The sequence below is a fragment of the Tupaia chinensis genome, unplaced genomic scaffold (genome assembly GCF_000334495.1).
Source record: "Tupaia chinensis unplaced genomic scaffold, TupChi_1.0 Scaffold000085_1, whole genome shotgun sequence".
NCBI lineage: Eukaryota > Metazoa > Chordata > Mammalia > Scandentia > Tupaiidae > Tupaia > Tupaia belangeri.
The window spans coordinates 4675353-4698307 of NW_006159547.1; the positions used below are offsets into that span (position 1 = coordinate 4675353).

At 36.6% G+C, this 22955-nt stretch overlaps 1 long non-coding RNA gene across 1 annotated transcript; it reads right to left on the reverse strand.

Annotated features, from left to right (window-relative positions):
* Window positions 1–7087: 7087 nt before the first annotated feature.
* On the reverse strand, window positions 7088–22913 carry LOC102471489 (uncharacterized). Its single transcript, XR_333733.1, has 4 exons — window positions 22742–22913; window positions 22523–22651; window positions 19040–19128; window positions 7088–7552 (listed from the first exon to the last, which is right to left on the reverse strand). It is a non-coding gene; the product is annotated as an uncharacterized LOC102471489 (long non-coding RNA).
* Between the last annotated feature and the right edge of the window lie 42 nt (window positions 22914–22955).

A 22955-nucleotide genomic window follows, 5' to 3' on the forward strand; every position in this document is an offset into this window, starting at 1 on the left:
GTTTAAGCTACCGGGTCTGGGACTCGAACCATGGTCGACTATGTGGGAGTCCAGCGACATAGCCATTACACCAACTGCTGGTCCCTAATTTTCTGTTTTCATTTTCTCACACTCTTATTTTCTAGTCAGACAGGAGTATTCGCTCTCAAGAACCATGCCTACCTTATCATTCCTCTAGGCTTTTGTTGATGTTACTCTGCTCTGATTCCTTCAGTTTATTTCATTTCACTTTCCCCCAAATGTTAAGTCTCATTTCAAGAGCTACAACCTCAGTGACACTTTTGATAAGTTTTCAATAATTAATTTTTAATTCCTTACTTCCATATTTTTTAATCTCTAGTGATTTTGGATGTATTTTGTCCAACAATAAGGATATGCACATAGACCATAGCTTCTGCCTTAACCTCCTTGGGTTAATACCCAAGGCTAGAAAGTCCAAAGGCACGTTGCCTGACTTCTGCTCACTTATGGTGAAGGCTACATGCTACGCCACAATATGGCAGAGAAAGGCAAGTGGCCATTTGTAAAAACTGATGAAACACAGTAGGCTACTTCATAGCAACCTGCGCTCAGGGTGACAAATCACTGCCACAAGGGTAAGAACTCAGCACCATGGGAATGGCATCAGTCTACGGAAAAAAGGTGGAGCCCTCGTGACCCGAACACCTTCAAATAAATATTCATCTCCCGGTAGTGCCACTCTGGGAGTAAACCTCAACCTGAATTTTGGCAAGGATATTCAAAACTTAGCAGTCAAGGGCCACACTTTTCTCCACTTTGTGGATCCCTAAATTCTGAAAAAAATACCAAATCCGTATTTGTGGAGTTACCAAATGATTCCAGATAGCTCCCTACCTGAGATCAGAAAGAAATATCTAATGGTCTAGGCATGTATACATGTACATTATTCCACCCTTTGAACCTAACCTCACTGATACAGAAAAACAATTCAGAAAATAAAATATTCCTTTCTTTTAGAAGAAAATACAATGAACTTCATATATTAATAGCGCTGAAGTCGGTGCCTAAGTCTAGAACTGCATAAAATATCCTAAAATATTTCAAATTTATGTTATATGTTTTAAAAAAGATAATGGGTTGTACTTTATAAAGTTAGTCAACCTTGTCTTCAAAGTAAAAAAATCCATTAATATTAACTATAGGACATATTGTTTTCTTTTCATTTTTGGTACCTTCAAGGGCTTCTTTTTCATCAGTATTAGCTATTCTGATGTCCTAATCAAATTACCACTGACTCCCTTCTTCACAAACGACTGCTCCAAAATCTGCTCTGATCCTCAGCTCCCTTTGTTGTTGTAGCTGAATATTTCAAGAGAAAATGTCCCAGGAAATATTCTTGTAGAATACTAAGAAGAAACACCTTGTCAGTAAAAAAGCCATTGCTATTCTAACCTCTGATAATTCCCCATAGAAAAGACAAAAGCTTAAGAGTTCTTCTTCATTAAAACAGAGTTCTGTAAATGTGTAAGTAGCTAATAATAATTTTTAACAGTATATGTAAATTAGTTGATGCTCCATAGGTGCCACAATTTAGGTATTGACTTTTCACTTATATAAAAGGTATTTGTTTTTATGTAGCTAAAATCTCATTCTTACTTTTTAGAATTCAACATCTGTGAAGGAATTACCTGTCATAAGTCTGGATTATTCTCAGTCTAGTTTTTTTTTTTTTTTTTCTCTCTTTTCCCTAAAATGTTTTATGAACAAGAGAGAGGGGGAGGAAGGAGAGACAGCATAAATTGTGTTGGGGATAGCAGTCAATGAACTTTGGTAGAATAAATTTCTTGCCTGTGATGAAACCAATCAATCTCAGGAACATGGAGAAATTTTATCGATCATAAAGAACATTGCAAAGGAAAAGATATTAGGAGAGATTAAAGTTATCACAAATGGTTCCAGAAATTGGCTTCCCTCTCCCAGTGAGCTGCTACACATTGTCTTTATCCGTTTATCAAAACACTGCACTTTCAACAATAGAATAAGATTGCAGAAAATAGAAAAAAACAAAAACAAAAAAACAGAACAAAACCAAAAAGAACCCTTGAATGAAAAATAAAATATTTTGATGAGAATTCCTACAACTCTATATTAAGACAGTAGTTTACTGAAAAGGAGATGAGATTTGCATAAACCTGGATTTCACCTACATGAATCAAGTAGTTTCTGAAAAACTGAGGGCTGCACTGGAATATTTTTAGAACCATTTTATCATACATTTCATGCCTCTACAGCATGTAGTTGCTAATTTTCTTAATAAGGTCACCTTTCAGTAAATGGCATGTGTTTTCAAATTCATGTGGAGGGCTTCCTAAAAATAAAGCCAGTTTGTGTGAGCTGAGGATCCTTATTTTATCCTGTGTGTCTTTCTCATTCCAGTATACTCAAAGCAGAAGAAAATGTTCTTGGCAGGACTTATTCCTACCGATTTTTGTGTCTTTTTCTGTACAGTCCCATAAAAGAATTTGCCTATGTAGGAGTGAACATCTTCTCTGGGTTTCCTCCTGTTTGGAGATTTTCCCAGGCAGAGATATGTTCCCCTGTTCTTTGACACTGACATACGGCATGGCAGCACAGGGTGTCCATCAAAAGGGGTTCAGTTAACCTCGCTGGCTTATGATGGGCACCACAAAGTAGAAAGCGAAAAGTGTGAGGAACTGTTATTACTTTCTCAGCTCAAGAGTAGGCAGAGAAAGAAGGTCCTGAAACCTCAGCTGATGAGGCAGGTGGTTTAGGAAACAAAGGCCCTCTCATTTGGAGAGCTTACGGAATTTTCTTTCTAGCTTTTTAACCTCAGCAATGCCCTAAGGTATGGACTTGGTTATTTTGCTAAGCAGCAGGAGGGACTTGGTGATCACTTTCTCTGAACGTCTTGGCCAAGGTCTACCACCACTTGTAATTTTCATCCCCATGTGAGTCGCTTAATAAAAACCCTAGGCCTTTTCCCTCTGAACAGTCAGAAAACATATTTCCAGCTGAAGGGTGTTACGGTCTCAAAGATAGTTTCTACTGAAAATAATGAGTGTTCTAGAGTGTTAATTGAAACAGCAGGGGAGAAGGATTACTTTCCAAATATCCCAGGGGAGTCCAATGTGCTGAGGTGATGACATAAATAAGCTAGACTAATGGACTTTGGTTTCTTAAGCCAGATACCAAATGCAGACATTTAAGAACGAAACCCTTTTTCACGCCATAGAATTTGATAAATGCCATTCATAATATAAAAAAAAAAATCTGTCTAACACAGATGAAAGGACTTTGCCATCTGTTGTTAGTACTTCACTTGTTTAAAATCTGAGGTATAAGTCCTCTTATTTTGATGCACAAGTTTGCTTTGATACAAAATAAGTGCTTAGCGATTTGTTCTCATTTCATTCATATTTTCAATAACTGATACATAAAAAAACTTGTGCTTGCCTTAGTTAACTCACTCATGAATGAAATATTTATTGAGCACCTACTACTAACAAGCTAGAGGTTGGAAAGATGAATCAGATATAATGTGTGATTGCAAAGGATTAGGAAATCACATCTATATACCAAATTGTACTGAAAATAAAAAGGAAAGCTGAACCAAGTTGGTAGCTCAGTGGTTCAGTGCTGTGCATATGGAACTGGATCCCTTGTGTTCAAATTCTGGCCCCAGGGGCTTGAGAAACAAGTCTGGTATTGTGCATGTGTTCCCAAAATCCAGATGGGATGGGGAAATGGAGGAAAAAGGATTGCAGAATGACCACAATCCCATTGGTGGATGGTTTCTGAATGTCTTCTTCTCTCTTCCTTCCACCCCTTGGCAATCAAAAAAAAAAAAAAAAAAGAAAGAAAGAAATGTAAGATACAAATTCAACATAAGAACATGATGTGCCATTTATTTCAACACTTTTGTTCTAAAATGTAATGAAAACATATATGTCCATTTTCTTGACTTGTAAATAAAGCATTCTAGATGCTATTGACTTTTCAATGTTAGAAAAGTTACAATTCCCTTGTCCTAAACATCGATTCTCATTACACAATATAGAAAATAACAAAAATGGAGGTGAATCAGTCTTAATCCCATAACAATAAATGTAGCAATGATCATGCTGCAAATAACAGGATTCTGCTTAGGTAATTGAGTATTATATCTTGGAAACTCTAAAATAGTGAATAACATATGTTATGGTTTGATTTTAAGACACAGGTTGCAAGCCCATAGGCTGAATGACTTTAGAGTTTTAAGGATCTGAATTAATTGTCATCAAAGAACAAAATAATAATTTAAAATTATTGGCTGTTAAAAGAACTTACCTAATACACCACCAAGAACCAGTATTTCTATTATAAGATATTAGGAGAGATTAAAGTTATCACAAATGGTTCCAGAAATTGGCTTCCCTCTCCCAGTGAGCTGCTACACATTGTCTTTATCCGTTTATCAAAACACTGCACTTTCAACAATAGAATAAGATTGCAGAAAATAGAAAAAAACAAAAACAAAAAAACAGAACAAAACCAAAAAGAACCCTTGAATGAAAAATAAAATATTTTGATGAGAATTCCTACAACTCTATATTAAGACAGTAGTTTACTGAAAAGGAGATGAGATTTGCATAAACCTGGATTTCACCTACATGAATCAAGTAGTTTCTGAAAAACTGAGGGCTGCACTGGAATATTTTTAGAACCATTTTATCATACATTTCATGCCTCTACAGCATGTAGTTGCTAATTTTCTTAATAAGGTCACCTTTCAGTAAATGGCATGTGTTTTCAAATTCATGTGGAGGGCTTCCTAAAAATAAAGCCAGTTTGTGTGAGCTGAGGATCCTTATTTTATCCTGTGTGTCTTTCTCATTCCAGTATACTCAAAGCAGAAGAAAATGTTCTTGGCAGGACTTATTCCTACCGATTTTTGTGTCTTTTTCTGTACAGTCCCATAAAAGAATTTGCCTATGTAGGAGTGAACATCTTCTCTGGGTTTCCTCCTGTTTGGAGATTTTCCCAGGCAGAGATATGTTCCCCTGTTCTTTGACACTGACATACGGCATGGCAGCACAGGGTGTCCATCAAAAGGGGTTCAGTTAACCTCGCTGGCTTATGATGGGCACCACAAAGTAGAAAGCGAAAAGTGTGAGGAACTGTTATTACTTTCTCAGCTCAAGAGTAGGCAGAGAAAGAAGGTCCTGAAACCTCAGCTGATGAGGCAGGTGGTTTAGGAAACAAAGGCCCTCTCATTTGGAGAGCTTACGGAATTTTCTTTCTAGCTTTTTAACCTCAGCAATGCCCTAAGGTATGGACTTGGTTATTTTGCTAAGCAGCAGGAGGGACTTGGTGATCACTTTCTCTGAACGTCTTGGCCAAGGTCTACCACCACTTGTAATTTTCATCCCCATGTGAGTCGCTTAATAAAAACCCTAGGCCTTTTCCCTCTGAACAGTCAGAAAACATATTTCCAGCTGAAGGGTGTTACGGTCTCAAAGATAGTTTCTACTGAAAATAATGAGTGTTCTAGAGTGTTAATTGAAACAGCAGGGGAGAAGGATTACTTTCCAAATATCCCAGGGGAGTCCAATGTGCTGAGGTGATGACATAAATAAGCTAGACTAATGGACTTTGGTTTCTTAAGCCAGATACCAAATGCAGACATTTAAGAACGAAACCCTTTTTCACGCCATAGAATTTGATAAATGCCATTCATAATATAAAAAAAAAAATCTGTCTAACACAGATGAAAGGACTTTGCCATCTGTTGTTAGTACTTCACTTGTTTAAAATCTGAGGTATAAGTCCTCTTATTTTGATGCACAAGTTTGCTTTGATACAAAATAAGTGCTTAGCGATTTGTTCTCATTTCATTCATATTTTCAATAACTGATACATAAAAAAACTTGTGCTTGCCTTAGTTAACTCACTCATGAATGAAATATTTATTGAGCACCTACTACTAACAAGCTAGAGGTTGGAAAGATGAATCAGATATAATGTGTGATTGCAAAGGATTAGGAAATCACATCTATATACCAAATTGTACTGAAAATAAAAAGGAAAGCTGAACCAAGTTGGTAGCTCAGTGGTTCAGTGCTGTGCATATGGAACTGGATCCCTTGTGTTCAAATTCTGGCCCCAGGGGCTTGAGAAACAAGTCTGGTATTGTGCATGTGTTCCCAAAATCCAGATGGGATGGGGAAATGGAGGAAAAAGGATTGCAGAATGACCACAATCCCATTGGTGGATGGTTTCTGAATGTCTTCTTCTCTCTTCCTTCCACCCCTTGGCAATCAAAAAAAAAAAAAAAAAAAGAAAGAAAGAAATGTAAGATACAAATTCAACATAAGAACATGATGTGCCATTTATTTCAACACTTTTGTTCTAAAATGTAATGAAAACATATATGTCCATTTTCTTGACTTGTAAATAAAGCATTCTAGATGCTATTGACTTTTCAATGTTAGAAAAGTTACAATTCCCTTGTCCTAAACATCGATTCTCATTACACAATATAGAAAATAACAAAAATGGAGGTGAATCAGTCTTAATCCCATAACAATAAATGTAGCAATGATCATGCTGCAAATAACAGGATTCTGCTTAGGTAATTGAGTATTATATCTTGGAAACTCTAAAATAGTGAATAACATATGTTATGGTTTGATTTTAAGACACAGGTTGCAAGCCCATAGGCTGAATGACTTTAGAGTTTTAAGGATCTGAATTAATTGTCATCAAAGAACAAAATAATAATTTAAAATTATTGGCTGTTAAAAGAACTTACCTAATACACCACCAAGAACCAGTATTTCTATTATTAGTATCTCTATCTTTACTACTGGGAGGAAGAGAGGGAGATAACGGGAGGAAGAGAGGGAGATAATGGAAAGAAGAACAGACTCCCTTCATTATGGGAATTAACTAAAGAGATTAAACCCAAATTGAAAAATCAGAGCTCAGAAGTGACCTTGTGATGGAATAGGATCGAAGGCTAGACAACCTGAGTTCGGTTTAGCTAAGTGAGCCAGACAGTCAACCCGCAGAATGAGATAGATAAATCTACTCCACAGGGTTTTTAGCATTAAACAAAAGGGTGCTGGGAAAATTACATTGCAAACATTAATTATTTTGTAATTATCATTATTACTTCTCTGAAAATCATTATGTTTAATATCACATTTTACTTTATCCTAAATGGAGACTTTTTTCCACAAAGGTAATGTTCTCCGATTATTTCTGTTTTTATAGGAATAAAAATCACCTGCCCTCCATCAATTTGGGGGTTATTTTCATTAACTAAGTCCAGAAATTTGGGTGTTTTCATGTGTTGTATTAGTTTACTGGAGCTGCCATAATGAAATACCACGGACCAGATGACTTAAGTATGGAAATACATTTTCTCAAAGTTCTGGAGGCTTGAAGTCAAGGTGCCAGCCGGGTTGGTATTCTGAAGGCCATGAGGGAAGGATCTATTTTAGGCGTCTCTCTTTGTTGTGAATGGTTGTGTTCTCCATGTGTCTTCTTATGGTCTTCCCTCCGAATGTGTCTGTTCACTTTTCTTCTTCTAATAAGGACACAAATCATATTGGGCTAAGGCCTACCACGATGACTTCATTTTAATTTAATTACCTATTTAAAGACTCTATACATACAGTTTCATTTTGAAGGACAGAACATTAGGGATACAATTTATAATCTGTGGACATGTGTGCTCTCTAGAGAGAGAGACAGTGCCTAATGCTTCCCATCAGAATTTTAGGCACGCACACACATGTGTCCAGTGAATTTTTCAAACTGCCAGAGCCAGGATTTGAACTGCAGTAAACCATGTGGAATCCAGCTCCATAATACACTGAACCAAATATATGAATATTTTAGGGATGAGTAAAACACAATTCAGACTGTAATATGTGTTGTGGCAGATCAAGAGGTATTTTTTACATTATTTCTGTAGCAAAGGTATATAATGGTCAGCAAGTAGCATACGATAACACAAATTACAATAAAATATGAATGTATATGTATGTGTATATAATTTTAGGCCATCAGGAAAGTCATGACATATTTTTCTATGCTTTTCTATGTTAAAATGTATCATCAGTTTTCCAACGATGCAATATATTATGCGTACATCTATATATTTGTATATAAACTGGAAAGTATTCCTTGTCTGAAGGCATTATATTCTATTCTTTTGAAATGGGATTCTTGCCCCAAATCACAATTTACTTAAATGAGCTAAGGAAAGAAGGCATTAATTTAAATAGCAAACAAATCAGCAGGCATCTTATGCCAGTCTAGGCCCTCTGGAGATGCTGCATATTGGCTAGCAGTCTATTTTCTTCCAACCATATGGTTTTGTGCAGATGATTTAGCACGAAAATAACCTTCTTCAGTGAATAGTGGTGCCGTGTGCAGGAAGCTCGCCCTTCCTTTTTTAACCGCTCACAGAGGTGTAACCCCCACAGGAAAGGCATCTGTCCTCCAGCAACAGTTCAAAAAATGGAGGTTATAGAGTTGACAATGCACTGAAATGTCACAAAGAATCATTTTCTAGACAGAATTTGCCATTTCTCTTTACTGAGTTTCAAAACTTTAGCGACGAAATGCAAGCTCTCTAGAGCTGTGGGGTTTATATTTTATATTTTTATCACCATTTTAATATTTGATTCTGCTAGCCATAAATCAAGTGAAAAATGATGTATTCTATTATTTTTCCTTTTTCTTTATTTTAGATCATGTGGGATAAATACTGGAAGTACTCACTCCCTACATCACTACAAAGAAATATACCCATAATGCTGTGCGGTCTTCAGTCTGCTTTTGGTTTGATCACTTAATACCCTGGACACTGGAAGAAATGACAATGTCTTTCAAACCATAGTGTTTATGTTTGTAAAATGAAGGCAGAAAGAGTAAATTATGGCAGATACCCAACATAGAGAGTAAATGTCAGAGTCAACACTAAAAACTAAGTCAGAGCCCCATGAGTTAATTTCTATAAGGCTGGAAAAGATACTGAATAATATGTGCCATTTTACTCTTCCTTCATTCATCCAATTATGTACTCAATATGTTGTGTTAGACATTACACTCTAGGGATGTATCAATGAATAAAACAGAGACCTTTGCCCTCCTAGATTCATATTGTAGCAGGAGAAGCTCGCCAATAAATAATAAACACACACAGTGTAGTTTTCATGGTTATGTCAGATTATACAAAAAGAAAACAGCAGAGCAAATTAAGAATGCCCTGGTAGGGTCGGGGCATTGAGCTGTAAATGAGTGGGCAGAATGAGGCCTCTGAGGCTGTTGTAGGACATACCATCTTTATAAGAAATAAATATTGCCTGAAATAAATTATTTTAAATTCTCCTTCCTTAGAAATAACAACAACTCTAAGGGTGAAGTATGCAGAGTTTAGCCAAGTACATCTGGTATGTAAGATATTGTATTAAATAGCGTGTTTCTTTGTCTATCTGTTTAATAAATGAGACTTTACTCCTGTAATTTTCCTTAGTCCCTGAAAATGCTTGATTGCAAATAACTAGCAAACTGTTTTCCCATCTCCTTCTCCTAACTTGAAACCTGCATTTCACATTTTACTTCCATATATTTAGATATGAGAATGTCACCGATACTGCAGCGTCACAAGGCATTCGTTTCTTGAGGGCAATTTTCTGCAGCTTTTGTTCATTTTTGTCTAGATGCCATGTGGCACAAAAGGAGAAGGCCAAACTTCAAAATAAAAATTATCAATGGTAATGTGTTATTGAATAACCCCAAAGCACATATTCTTCCAGGTTAATTCGCTGTTAGTATTGCCTGTGCCACTGATTCATGGCTTTGTGGCCAGGTCTTAAAATTAAGTCCCTAAGCCCATGAAATGTTAGCAAAAGGGCAAAATTGTATTTTTAACGAGAGAGGCAAACGAAGATAAAGGAGCACAAAGGCATAGAGGGTACCTTGAAAATATACAATGCTCTATGAAGCTGGCAAAACATTATGAGACATCTAATTTCCGCTGTCAAAGGTGCTCGCATTGATTTTTTTTTTTGTTCATTGTATACACTCTTAGGGTCCTTTAAATGGAGTCTTATTTATTTGGCTCTTACATAACCTGTCTTTCTCAGGGGAAAGTTAATAGTACTTTCCAGTAGGAAAATAGAAGCTTAGCTTAGATTGGAATAGTTGAGAGCCCATTTTGTTTCTGTTTAGATTCAAGAAATAGAAAAAGGCTTAGACTTTTTTAAGGTAAAGAAGGCCACAGAAATCCAAGAACCCAAAATCACTGCTCTAAATGCTAGCTGTCTTTGTCCTCCTGCTCCACGCTTTTGTTAGTCAGTATCAGATCCATCTATTTTCTGCCTCCTCAACTCCACTCGCACCAAACTACTTCTGAGAATGAAAAGAATATCATGACTTGGTTAAAAATAGTTCTCGTGTAAGAAAGCATTTAAAAGCTGGTCCAAAATTAAACCAAGACCTTGACTAAAAGAATCTATACAGAAAATATAAGCTGTATTTATAGGTGACTCATTGCTGTTGTAGCAAAATATTCCTTTCCTGAAATCCTTGGCAATAGCTTATTAAAACAAGTTATCTTACTATCATACTTTCACAATATGACATAGTTACTCTCATCATACCTATGAATAGAAAAGGTAGTTGTTTACTGGGGACATTGCTATGGTTTGAATATGGTTTGTCCCTAACACAAAACTCATACTGATGGGGAGTTCAGGGGCCTGCCAGTTGAGGCAGCCAGATCCCACATGGCCAACTCTGTGGTTTGAGTCCTGAAGTTGGCAGCTTGAGAAACATGTCCAGTGTGAGCATGCCCTAAATCCTGACAGAATGGAGAAATGGTGGAGAAGGTTTTGTGGTATGAGTATTACCTGTTGGGAGTTGTAGGTCCTTCCTCTCTCTCTCTCTCTGTCTATCTCTGGCAAGTGCTTACGCCCTCCAGCAATATTTTTTTTTAATTTAAAAAGTAAAAGCTTAAGTTACAGTAATGTTGGGAGGTTGAAAACTTTTTATCCACTAAACATACAAGAGGTCTAAAGACAACAGCTCAAGTAATGTTTTACAGCTTAATATCAGAAAGAGAATAATTTTGTCAAGTTCCAAAAATGGTTAAGTTGCTACAATCAGCTGTTTAGCTTGGTGAGAGTATGGGCAATCATTTTGCTTACTAAATACAAATGGTGAATCTAAGAGTTGTGATTATATACATATGTCTATCGCCAGGCAGTTCTGGGGTTCACATTGCACCTTTCAGATCCCCAGTAGTCCTCTTTATATATACAACAGTATAACCCCCTTGTGTGGATTCTAAACAAACAACATTAGATTAAAAGACAGGACAGATAAGAAAAAGTTATGTCCAAAATCTCTTCATTATACATCCTAGAAATCTAGAAGACTTCTTATCTGGGGGAGACAGTCCAATTTTGCAAGTACTCCAGGGCTTCTTTTAAGTATGTAACAATTCTAGAATGTCAGGAGAGACTTGAGAATAACATTTTGGGCCTTTGAACTCAGAAACTCCTAGGACAAGGAAAATACCTTAGGAAAGAGAGAATAAGATTTGCAGTGTCAAAGAATAAGCAAAGTTTAATAACTGAAAACTTAAAAAGAAGCTTACTTTTTCCCAAATGAAACAAATTTCTGCAACCGCTTTCCCTGAAAGCCATACTATACCAGTGTTTGGGAATAGAATGGCTCAAATAACTATCAGCTGCATCCAGAGGGCTGGATCAATAAAAGATGTCTTCTCCCTTCCTAATATTTAAAGCTCCAAATGAAACTGAAAATTACGGTAAGGATGATTACACTTGTGTTTTGCAGAGCCATTTCAGGAAGAATGAATGAGAAAAAATGTGCCTACGCTATTGTTTTATATACACTAATTTCATCCTTGCACTGACTCCATCAACTACTACTTCCTCCCACTGAGAAATGAGGAAATTGAAATTTTAAGGTCTTGTGGCTTGACTGTGACAGGCCTCAGAAGTGGGGTAGATAGACTACAAATATGGTTACATAATTTATACTCCCTGTACATTAAAATGCTAGCAGTGTGCTCTGAATTTGACTTCATTTAGATTATTTACAGAAAGTTGTGACAGAGATATCATTACTTTTTTTTTTTTTTTTTAGAAAAAACTTTTATTGCTGAAGAGCTTGTGCACTCATGAGAGAGAGAGGTGGGGGGAGAGCACTCATCAAGGGGATGTGGTCATGCTGCAATCATTTTTCCTTCATTTCTTTGTCTTGTCAGGGTTTGGGGCAGATACCATGCACTCAGCTTATTTTTCAGGCCACCGGGTCCTGGCTTCAAATTACAGTTGATCACGTGGATCTGGCTCCATTATATAATGGTTAACTGTGGTGCTATCTGGCCAGCCCACCGTTATCTTATCGTTCTCTTCATTTGCTAGAAAAGGAATCAATATTACAGAGGTTTACAGCAGTGGTTCCCAAACTGACTGACCATCAGAACCACATGACAATTTTAGAAATACTAGCTCAAAGGATTTATGTCCAGATATTCTTTTTTAATCAATGTAGACTGAATCCCAGACTTTAGTACTTTTCTAAAAAACTCCTCAGTGATTCTAATATACTTCTAGCTTTCAGAAACACTGAGTGGAGTACACTTTCAATAGTTGGAGGAACAAGTACTTGAACCCTCATCTAGCTATGCTCTACCTCTATATGAAGTCAGGAAATAAGAAATATTTTAATGATATTAATTTACTAGATATTGTCTAATATTGTACTATGATAGATGCTTGTTGGATAAGATTATACATGATAAATTATTTATTTTATGTAACAACATTACTGTAAATCTAGCTAAAAGACACATTGAAGATTTCTACTTCTAGGAAGATAGAATAGATGTACTTCGTCCTATCCTCCCCGCTAAATAAATGTGAAATACCTGGACATAAGATAGAAAGCAAACACAAGACCACGAAAGGAAGAGAAAACTAAATAAGACTTTAAATAAGACTTTTTAATATTGGTGGGAGGATAGACACATAGATCAATAGAAAAGGATAGAGGACCCAGAAACTGATGGACATAAATATGTTCAGTTCTTTTTTGACAAAAGTACAGAAACAAGTAAATGAAGGAAATAGAGCTTATTCAACAAATGGTGCTGGGAGAATTGCCTATCCTTAGACAAAAAATGAACCTTGACCTGTTTGACACCACATAGAAGATGAACTCAAAAGGGATCATGCAAAACATAAAATTACAAAACAACAACCAATTTTTGAGAGGAAGTGAAAAAATATGAAAAAATATTTAGCTTATAGGATTAGGCAAACAGTTCTTAGACTTGACACCAAAAACAACATCCATAAAATGAAAAATTGATAAAACTGGACTTCATCAAAATTGGAAACTATTGGGAACCAGCAGTTAGCGTAATGGCTATGTCGCTGGACTCCCACGTAGTCGACCGCGGTTCGCGTCCTGGACCTGGTGGCTTAGAACTCACGCCAGGCGCTTGTGCGTGCGTGCCCAAGATCCCGAGAGGAGAATGAAGGAGAAGGGATTGCAGCGTGACCATCCCCCCTGGGGGGGTGATTTCTCGCTTTCTGTCTTTATGTGTCTCTCTGTCTGTCTGGCGAGCGCACGCGCCCTATAGCAAAAACCTCTCCAAAAAGAAAAAAAAAAATTGGAACAAATGGTGCTGGGAGAATTGCCTATCCTTAGACAAAAAATGAACCTTGACCTGTTTGACACCACATAGAAGATGAACTCAAAAGGGATCATGCAAAACATAAAATTACAAAACAACAACCAATTTTTGAGAGGAAGTGAAAAAATATGAAAAAATATTTAGCTTATAGGATTAGGCAAACAGTTCTTAGACTTGACACCAAAAACAACATCCATAAAATGAAAAATTGATAAAACTGGACTTCATCAAAATTGGAAACTATTGGGAACCAGCAGTTAGCGTAATGGCTATGTCGCTGGACTCCCACGTAGTCGACCGCGGTTCGCGTCCTGGACCTGGTGGCTTAGAACTCACGCCAGGCGCTTGTGCGTGCGTGCCCAAGATCCCGAGAGGAGAATGAAGGAGAAGGGATTGCAGCGTGACCATCCCCCCCGGGGGGGGTGATTTCTCGCTTTCTGTCTTTATGTGTCTCTCTGTCTGTCTGGCGAGCGCACGCGCCCTATAGCAAAAACCTCTCCAAAAAGAAAAAAAAAAATTGGAAACTATTGCCCTGAGAAGGATTCTATTAGAATCAAAATCCAAGCTATAGTATGAGAGAAAATATTGGTCAACCACATACCTGAATATCTAGAATACATGTAGAACTATCAACATTAGGATAAAAGGCAGTTAGAAAATAGCAATGCACAATTTTAAAATGGAAATGAAAAGACATACCACCGAAGGAGATATACAGGTGATAAATGAGCACTTGACAAGATGGTCAATATTATCAGACTTAAAGAAAGACAAAATGAGGTATCACTGCCCACCTATCAGAACTTCAACTATTTAGACGCACACGTATTTTATATACTTATGTATAAAATATACTATGCATACATAGTTGGAAGATGTATGTTGGAAGATATTTTTAGATAGAGCTATGAAACACTGAATGTGGTGGGGGATTTAGAGAAACTGAATTACTTACCTTTTGGGAATATAAAATAAAAGTTATAACTTTGGGAAACAATTTGCTGTTTACTTAAAAAGTGAAACAGGTAATTACCACACAACCAATGATTGCTCTCTAAGAAGTCTATCACAGAGAAATAAAAACTTAGTTCACCAAAACAGGCATAAAATGTGAAACAACACAGATGTCCTTCAAGTAAAAATAGTTAAATGATTCATGGTATTTTCTTTTTTTTTTTTTATTCATGGTATTTTCATAACATGAAATCAACTACTGTGATATGAAATAACCTGAATGAATCTCCAGAGAATTATGCTGAGTGACAAAATCCAATCCAAAGAGGTTATATACTGTATTATTCAATTCATATTACATTCTTCGAATGACAAGTTACAGCAATGGAGAACACGGGTGGTCACCAAGGGTTAAGGAGGGCGTGACAGTGGGATGGAAGTGAGTGTGGCTATATAAAGACAACATAAGGATGCATAAAATGATGGAAATTTTTTCCATCTTGATAGTGTCAAAATTCTGGTTGAGGTATTATACCAGAGTTCCACATAATGTTATTAGAGAAAACCGAGAAAAGGATACAGGGTATCTCTGTGATATTTCTCTTTTTCTTGAGAAAGAGGTTTTTGCTACAGGGCATATGAGCACTCAGCAGAGAGACCAAGACAGGGAGAAAGCACCACCTAGGGGGAACGGCCATGCCACAGTGCCCTCTTCTCTATTCTCCTCTCAGGATTTTGGGGCACACATGCACATGTGTGCTCAGCTTAGTTTCAGATCACCAGGTCCAGGACTCTAACTACAGTTGGCCACAAGTGGGTCCAGCACCTTAACCACTAAACAACTTCCTGGCCCCTATCCTGTTTTAATATATCAAAACGTTCCTTTCAGAAAAATTAAGATAATATTTTTATTCTTTTTGTACTTTAAAAAAAAATTTCTTTAATGTATGAAAGAAAAAGAGACAGGAACACCCAGTAGAGTCTTGCCATGCCGCGATCCTCCCCTCCTAGTCTGCGAGAAACATGCATTTGCTGATAGTATGCTTAGTATGAACCCAGGCCTTCTCATATGAGACTTTAAATAGTTTATACAAATTAGGATTAAAGTATGAGTTTATTTTGGTGCAAAAATTTTAAATCCATGTGTAATATTTTTTATAACATACATTTTCATGAAGATTTTGAAGCCTCTCATGTGACTCCAGTATCACAAAGCAGGTACCCCACAACACACACCTGTGCAGCTAGGCTTCCTCATACTTTTGTGTGCTCTAAGACCTCTTAAGTATTCCTTTGGTTCCTCTGAAGATCATATTCAAGTGTTTCTTAATGCCCAAATAATTCAGATCACCTGGAAGTAGTCATTACCCTTCTCCTCCTCACATGAATAATTCAGAACAATAGTAACTGCTATCTTGACAGCTCTAATGTCTTTAACAGGATATATGTAAGGTGAGAAATCATCCCCATATGCCTTCCTCTTCCTCTAGTACAAGACACTTGGAGAGAAAAAGATTTGTCTCCTGACTCTGCTGAGCCACTCCCGCAGTATCCCTACTTGGTGTTGTCTGCTCTAACTGTGCACAATTACAGATCTGACTGCTTTGCTCAGAGCTAAACATTGCCTCCATTCACATCATCCCCTATGACACCGCCAAAACAGGACTACTGATAGAATTACCTTCTACTAAAATTTTAGGATCTTAAATACGCAGCATAAAATATTTTAGGATTTAACATTTAATAAAGAGGAGTTTATAGCACAATACTGAACACGGACAACAGTTTTTAATTGTTATAATCAGGATTTTTTTTTTTTTCAAGAAAGGTTATTACTACGTTGCCCAGGCCAGCTTAAAGCTCATGGTCTTCCTGCTTCAGCCTCCCAAAACACCAGGTTTCAGTGCATGCGTGCTGGTCTCCAGGTTGAAATGGGAATAAACCAGGGTCTCCCAAGTGGTCCTAGCTTGCAAAGTACAACGTTTTAGCAGTATATACCACCATGGATGAGCCAAGGATTCTTAAAAGCTGCTTTAATGGTATAATGGCTATGTCACTGGACTCCCACACAGTTGATGACGGTTCGAGTCCTGGACTCGGCAGCTTAAAACTCATACCACGCACATGTGCATGTGTGCCCTAAATCCTGAGAGAAGAACGGAGGAGAAGGGCATGCAGAGTGGGCAGCCCCGAGGGAATTGGGGCATGACCAGCCCCATGGGGGGGGGGGGGCGAGAGAGGCTGATTTTTTTGGGCTTTCTCTTTCTCTGTCTTTCTATTTCCAGCAAGTTCACATGCCCTATAACAAACATCTCTCTCTGCACTGTTAGTCTTGGAAGATACAGCACTAACTGATATTATCTGGCCTCTGCTTTATCATGATGCTGTCCCTTATCCACTCTCCTGATCTCATCCATCTCCATAAATCTTCTTTCTACTCCAGCTGTCTAGAAAAAGCACTAGATATATTTATTTCTTTATTATACAGTGAACTCTGCTAGAATATATTCAGGGGGCATTAGCTTTCATAGTTCTAGAAGCACTGATCTACACATTTTTCTAGATTAGTTTGTTGTCTGCAAGTAATTCTGATGGCATCTAACTTAAATTCTTGGTCCATTTAAAGGGAACAATTCTTTTAGTTTAAAAATAATAACAATTAGCATTCTCTGAGACAAAAAAAATAATGCTAGAATTACCACTTGTAACAATTAGCATTCTCTGAGACAAAAAAAATGCTAGAATTAGCATTTAAGAAACTCTTTTGAAGAGTATGTCCCAATAAGCCTGTCAGATAAAAATCCTATTTCCCAAACTTTTAATATCAGGAAATTCCCAATTTTGACAATTTTTCTGGTCTAGAGGATAGCCAGGATTTAAACCTAGGGTTTTTGTTTGTTTGTTTTATTTTTCCCTATAGACCCTACAGACTTAATATAAGAACTTGCTGTGTACACACCTGGATTCCTTTGAAAATTTTATGTTATCTACTGTGACATCTAGAATAGTGTCCCACCTCCAAGATCTCCAAGATGTCTACATTCCAATCTCAGGAACCTATGAATATCTTAAGTTACATGACAAAGAAGAATTAAAATTATAGGTCAAATTAAAGTTGCTAGTCAACTGACTTTTAAAATAGAGATAACCCTGGATAATTTGGTGGGTCCAATGTAATTATAAGTGTCTTTTAAATGAAGAAGAGGGTAGAGCTGGGGTTAGAGTGAGTCCATGCAAAGAGCCATTACAGGCATTGAAGATAGAGAGAAAACACACACCAATTTAAACAACCTCAAGCAGGACGGGAAGCAAAACATTATTTTCCGTAGAGCTTGCAGAAAGAAAGACAACCCTACTTAGTTAGCCGTTTATGGGACTCTAGCCTTTAGAACTGTTAAGATAATAAATTGTATTGCTTTAACCCCTAAATTTGTGGTAATTTGTTTCAGCAGCAATAAGATACCATATACCTATTTTGACTTCTTATTCTCTTATTTTATTAACTCTAGTTTGAAACTTATTCCACTGGACTGAAAACAAAGCACTATTTAACCCATGGCATTAACATCATCCCTGTTTCACAATTACCCTTTCTTTTGACACTGCCAAATGGCAGACTTCACATTTCTGTTTCTTCTTGACCCTAATGAATTTCAATACCCAGTTGATTTGTTGTTTTATTTTAGACAGAAGAAAACCTAATTTTTCTTGGGAATTTAGGCTTTACAACTTTATTTTAGACAGAAAGAATGAAAAGATATGGCAACAGAGTATCCTTTAGATGTTGGTACCAAGTCTAAAGGAGTTGAAACATGAAATTGAATAGGAATTTTTCTTAGCTAGAAGTCATGCAGATAAAGGAGATGCAGTGGAAGAATGGTCACAGCAGCCAGGGACAGCAATACGGCCAATACATAAAGGGTTCAAAGTGTGAGATCCCTGGGACAGGCAATGCAGATCAGGCAGAGGTGAGCAGGGAGATTGTAAAGGACCATAAAATAAATTGTAAAGGGATGCAAAGGTCTCACTAGGAAATTTGGATTTTTTCTTGAAAGCTATGTGGAATCTGTGAAAAATGTTTATCCAAGTGTAACATGATCATGAGTTTTGAAAATAATGGTGGAGTCAAGGAAGTGAATGGAACTATATAACAAGCTTAGAAAGAGGGACTGAATTAAGAGGCTTTTTATTACATTAGGGAAAGGTCAACAGTAGCTAGAATATGTGCAGGATGCAAATGATACAAAATATTAGAGCAATTTGAAAGACATCCAGAAAGTTGAGGCCAGCTGTGGTAGCAGAGAGGAAATGCAATGCTCTGTAATGTTGAAGCCATGTGGGGAAGTCCCTAGTTTGTGCACTGAGATTTTCCCATACCTTGCACACTCATGCATGTCCATATTCCTGGCTGGCTGAGGCTGGGAGAAGACCACATGGTAAAGACCTTTTGGGGTGCCTGTCTCTCTCTGAAAAAATAAAGTAAAAAAAAAAGAAAATAGAATCAACAGTACATTCTGACTAATTAAATGTGGCTTTGAGAAAAAAAAATTATGAAGTTGGCTTATGTAACAAGGTACATTGTGAGTATTCACCCATCTGGGAAATACGGAAGATTTGAGACAGAAGATGTGGTGATAGGTTTGTGTTGAGTTTCGTGACTTTGAATCATTTTGTTGGAAATGCCAGCCCCTATCACTGTCTCTTGGGTTTCTACTCTATGTTCTTGCTGAACATCTGTCAGTGGTTTTCCAGGCCTACTTTTTTGCAAGTTGATAAATGATCTAAGTCTCTCCTTGGCTTGTGTTGTGCCAGCCTCTGCCAAGTAATCTATGATCATGTGCAGACCTCTTTCATTAATTTAAGTCTACTTGTATGGTTTGTTAGTGTATTAACAAAATAATTAAACATTGGGACATCACAAAGACATGGTGAGAAACCACATGCAGACCAGATATTTAATAAAGAAGTTGTGGCACAAATGAAAGTTTAGGAAATAACAGAACGACACCACAGAAGCTGATATAATAGAGAGGGACATTACAAAGCCTGCAAGAGGTCCATATGACATCTAGGACAGTTTATGAAAAGATTTCATTGACTGCTTCAATATTCTAGTTGTACCAAAACAAAACTGTGAGTGATTTGATATCAGATCAATGACTGTAGAACTGTTGATCTGCTGTGCCATGTAGTACATTGAATAGGGCAATCGCTTGCAAATATTTTTAAGTGCATTTATACATTTCTTCCATGAGAGGAAGAGAAAGACAAAAGCTTGCACGACAGAAGCCAAAGAGAGACTTAGATCATTTATCAGCATGCAAAAGTAACAACAGATGTTCAACAGGAACATAGAGTAGAAACCCAAGAGTGATAGGGACTGACATTTCCAACAAAATGAGGGTCTTCCTGGCACCATCCAAATCCTGTCTCAGCTAGCCTGTATCACAAGCATATGTATGTGTGCTTAGAGGCTCCAGGGAAGCCTCAGGGTAGGAACCCAGGAACTTCCCACAGGAGTCCAGCTTTGCAGAATGCAATACGAGTGCTGTGCCACCTGCTGGCTCAAGATTTCTAAAAAAAAGAACCAATTACTTGTAGTATTAAAATCTTATTGGTGGGGATCATAGCATGATGAGACTCTGTCAGGGGTGTCCCCCCCAAAAAAAATTAGTAAACCTTTAAAAATAAATCTATTGTTACTATTTGTGGAGGATTACCTACTAATATCTAGCACTATGGCAAGTGTGGTAGGTGAAGTAAACAAAATATGAGGGATCCCTGGTCTCAGGAAACTTACATATTTACTAGGAGAAGCAAAGTTAGCCAACACAGGAAACCATTAAAACCACAAATAACTAAATAAAATCTATGATCTGTATTGACCAAATATCTTGTACATTAAACACTCAATAAATCCCAGCTACATTTACTATAATATTTTGTTTTATTATGTTACTTCTCAAGAGTAAAATATTATTTACTTAATGGAAATGCTACAAGTACTTGAAAAACATAAACCTCCTGTACATTACTTGAGCATTTCTAAAAGTGAAGACTATGTGCTGTTTAGCTTACAAAGTAGGGAAAAAGGCACATGTATTAATTCATGACTGTTACATTTATAACATGAAATTTTTGTGTACTTCAGAAATATCCTGTAATAAATGGAAACATATACTTAAGCCAACATGGTATTAATTTGTGTTTGTAGGCCTTTGCAGCTCTGCCTATGTAAATAGTCCCTTCAAGGGGAAAAGACAGATATTTTAAAGTCCAGGAGAGCGTGTTCTCTGCTCTGCAGAGTAAACTCTGTGAATGCCTCAAAAAAAGATTGATTTTTGATGTAAAGGCACATTTAATCATAGATTTGAAAGTTTGAAAAGTGTCTGTGAAGGTCTGGCTCTCAGTGGATTGGAAATCTATTAGTGTATAGCCAGGAGGTCACTGAATAGCAGAAATAAGACTTTTCAAGTGTTCTGATGCGAAATCTTATGGAACATAGTAAAGTACTACATTTCTAAAAGTATAGCACTGAAGCTCCTTCAAAAGAAATGAGTAACAAAACAAATTCTCATGAGTGCATTGTTTCTGTCATGTTGTCTCCATATTATAGTAAAAAGTTAACCAACCTTAGCACTGTTCACAAATCTGTAACTTATAAAAACACTACCATTTTGGGAAAAAATCAGTAGCTTTGGCCAAAATAGTCAGTAATTCTAGATTCTTCTGAATATAGTAGGAAATATGAAGTGTGTGCTTTGATGTCTATAATTTAATAAAGTTGGATTTCTCTATATTTGTAGTATATTAATAAGTAGTGTTCATAATGTTGTCCTACCAGCCCACGTGACAGAGTAATTCCTTTTTTGTGTTATCTCAATTCATTCATAACTGATCATTTCTTTTTTTAAGGTATTTTATTTTTTATGTATTTTTTAATTTCAAAAAAAGCAGTTTTAGCTTTAATAAATCAAAATTAAAAAAACATTAAGGAAAAGTTGCTTAAGACATAAAGCCAGGGAAAAGGTTAAGATTCTGTCCAAACAGTAGATAGGTACTTAAAACTAGAAAAAGATATAGACAAAGCTAAAATCGACCAATAAGTGCACCATATGCACTACTTATTAATATACTACAATAGTTTTTTTCTGAAACTTTTTTCTCTCTCCATTCCTTCTTTTACCAAAGAAAGGCATAAACTAACTTATTTGCAAAAATAATAATAATAATAATAATAAATTTAGTCTCAATTTGGTCTGTTATTTGCACAAAACCTCATAAGAATACTAATTGATTTAGTTGGCTCTACTGGAACCTTTTATAAGATCATTTTGGTGTCATTTCTTTTTGGTTTGATAACTTTGCCATACATTTCTACTCTGCCACCACAGAAAACTCGTTAAAGTGCAAACCAAATCATGTCACCCACTATTTAAAATCTTTCCATCATTACTGTTACCATCAGGGAATAAGCTATAAGCTGATTGTTTTTTTAAGTGCAGCCAATAAAAAAAAAATAATAATTACCCTATGTATTACTTTTAGGTACTATATAGTCAGAATATATTTATTCATAGTTTTCATCCAAATTCAAAAAAGTTTAGCTTGCTTATGACAATATATTTTATAGGGGCTGTGGAAATAAAGACAGAAGAAAAGATAAGAAAGCACAAATAAGAGAAAGGAGGGGGGGAGTTTTGCTTATTTTTCAGTCAGTGAACCCTGCCTCTTTCCTCCCTATTTCTCCTATCCTGGGCATTACCATGAGTGCTATAAGTGGACATTTTTCCCCCTCTCATTTTCCTAATTTTTATCTCTAGAACTGGCATTTTTTGAACTGCAACCATGGCTGTTTACCTTTATTTTCCTCTGTGCCAGCTCCTTCCTTTTAAAACTTCAGGTCCACACTTCTCCACAAATGTGTGAATAACATGTCAGTACTCTCCACAGATCCTGTTACTGCTTCAATCTCCCTCCTCTCAGTCACTAGAACTCACAAGGTCAGAAAAACAGTTTAATATTTTCAAGGTGGAATTGAGAATGTTTTTGTTAATAAATTTCATGCACTCTACTTACGATACTTTGCTGTTTTAAGGTCACCATCCTGCCTGCCAGAGCAAGTTGTGATTCTTTTTTTCTCACTGATTTCAACATCGGCTTTCACAGTTTCATTTTTCATATCTTGTAGTTTGGCTTTGTATCTGAGACTGCCAATTGTCTCCAAATTTTTATTTCTATTTCTAATATACAGTCATCACTTCTTTGTTTGGAAAGTTCATTTATTTTATTT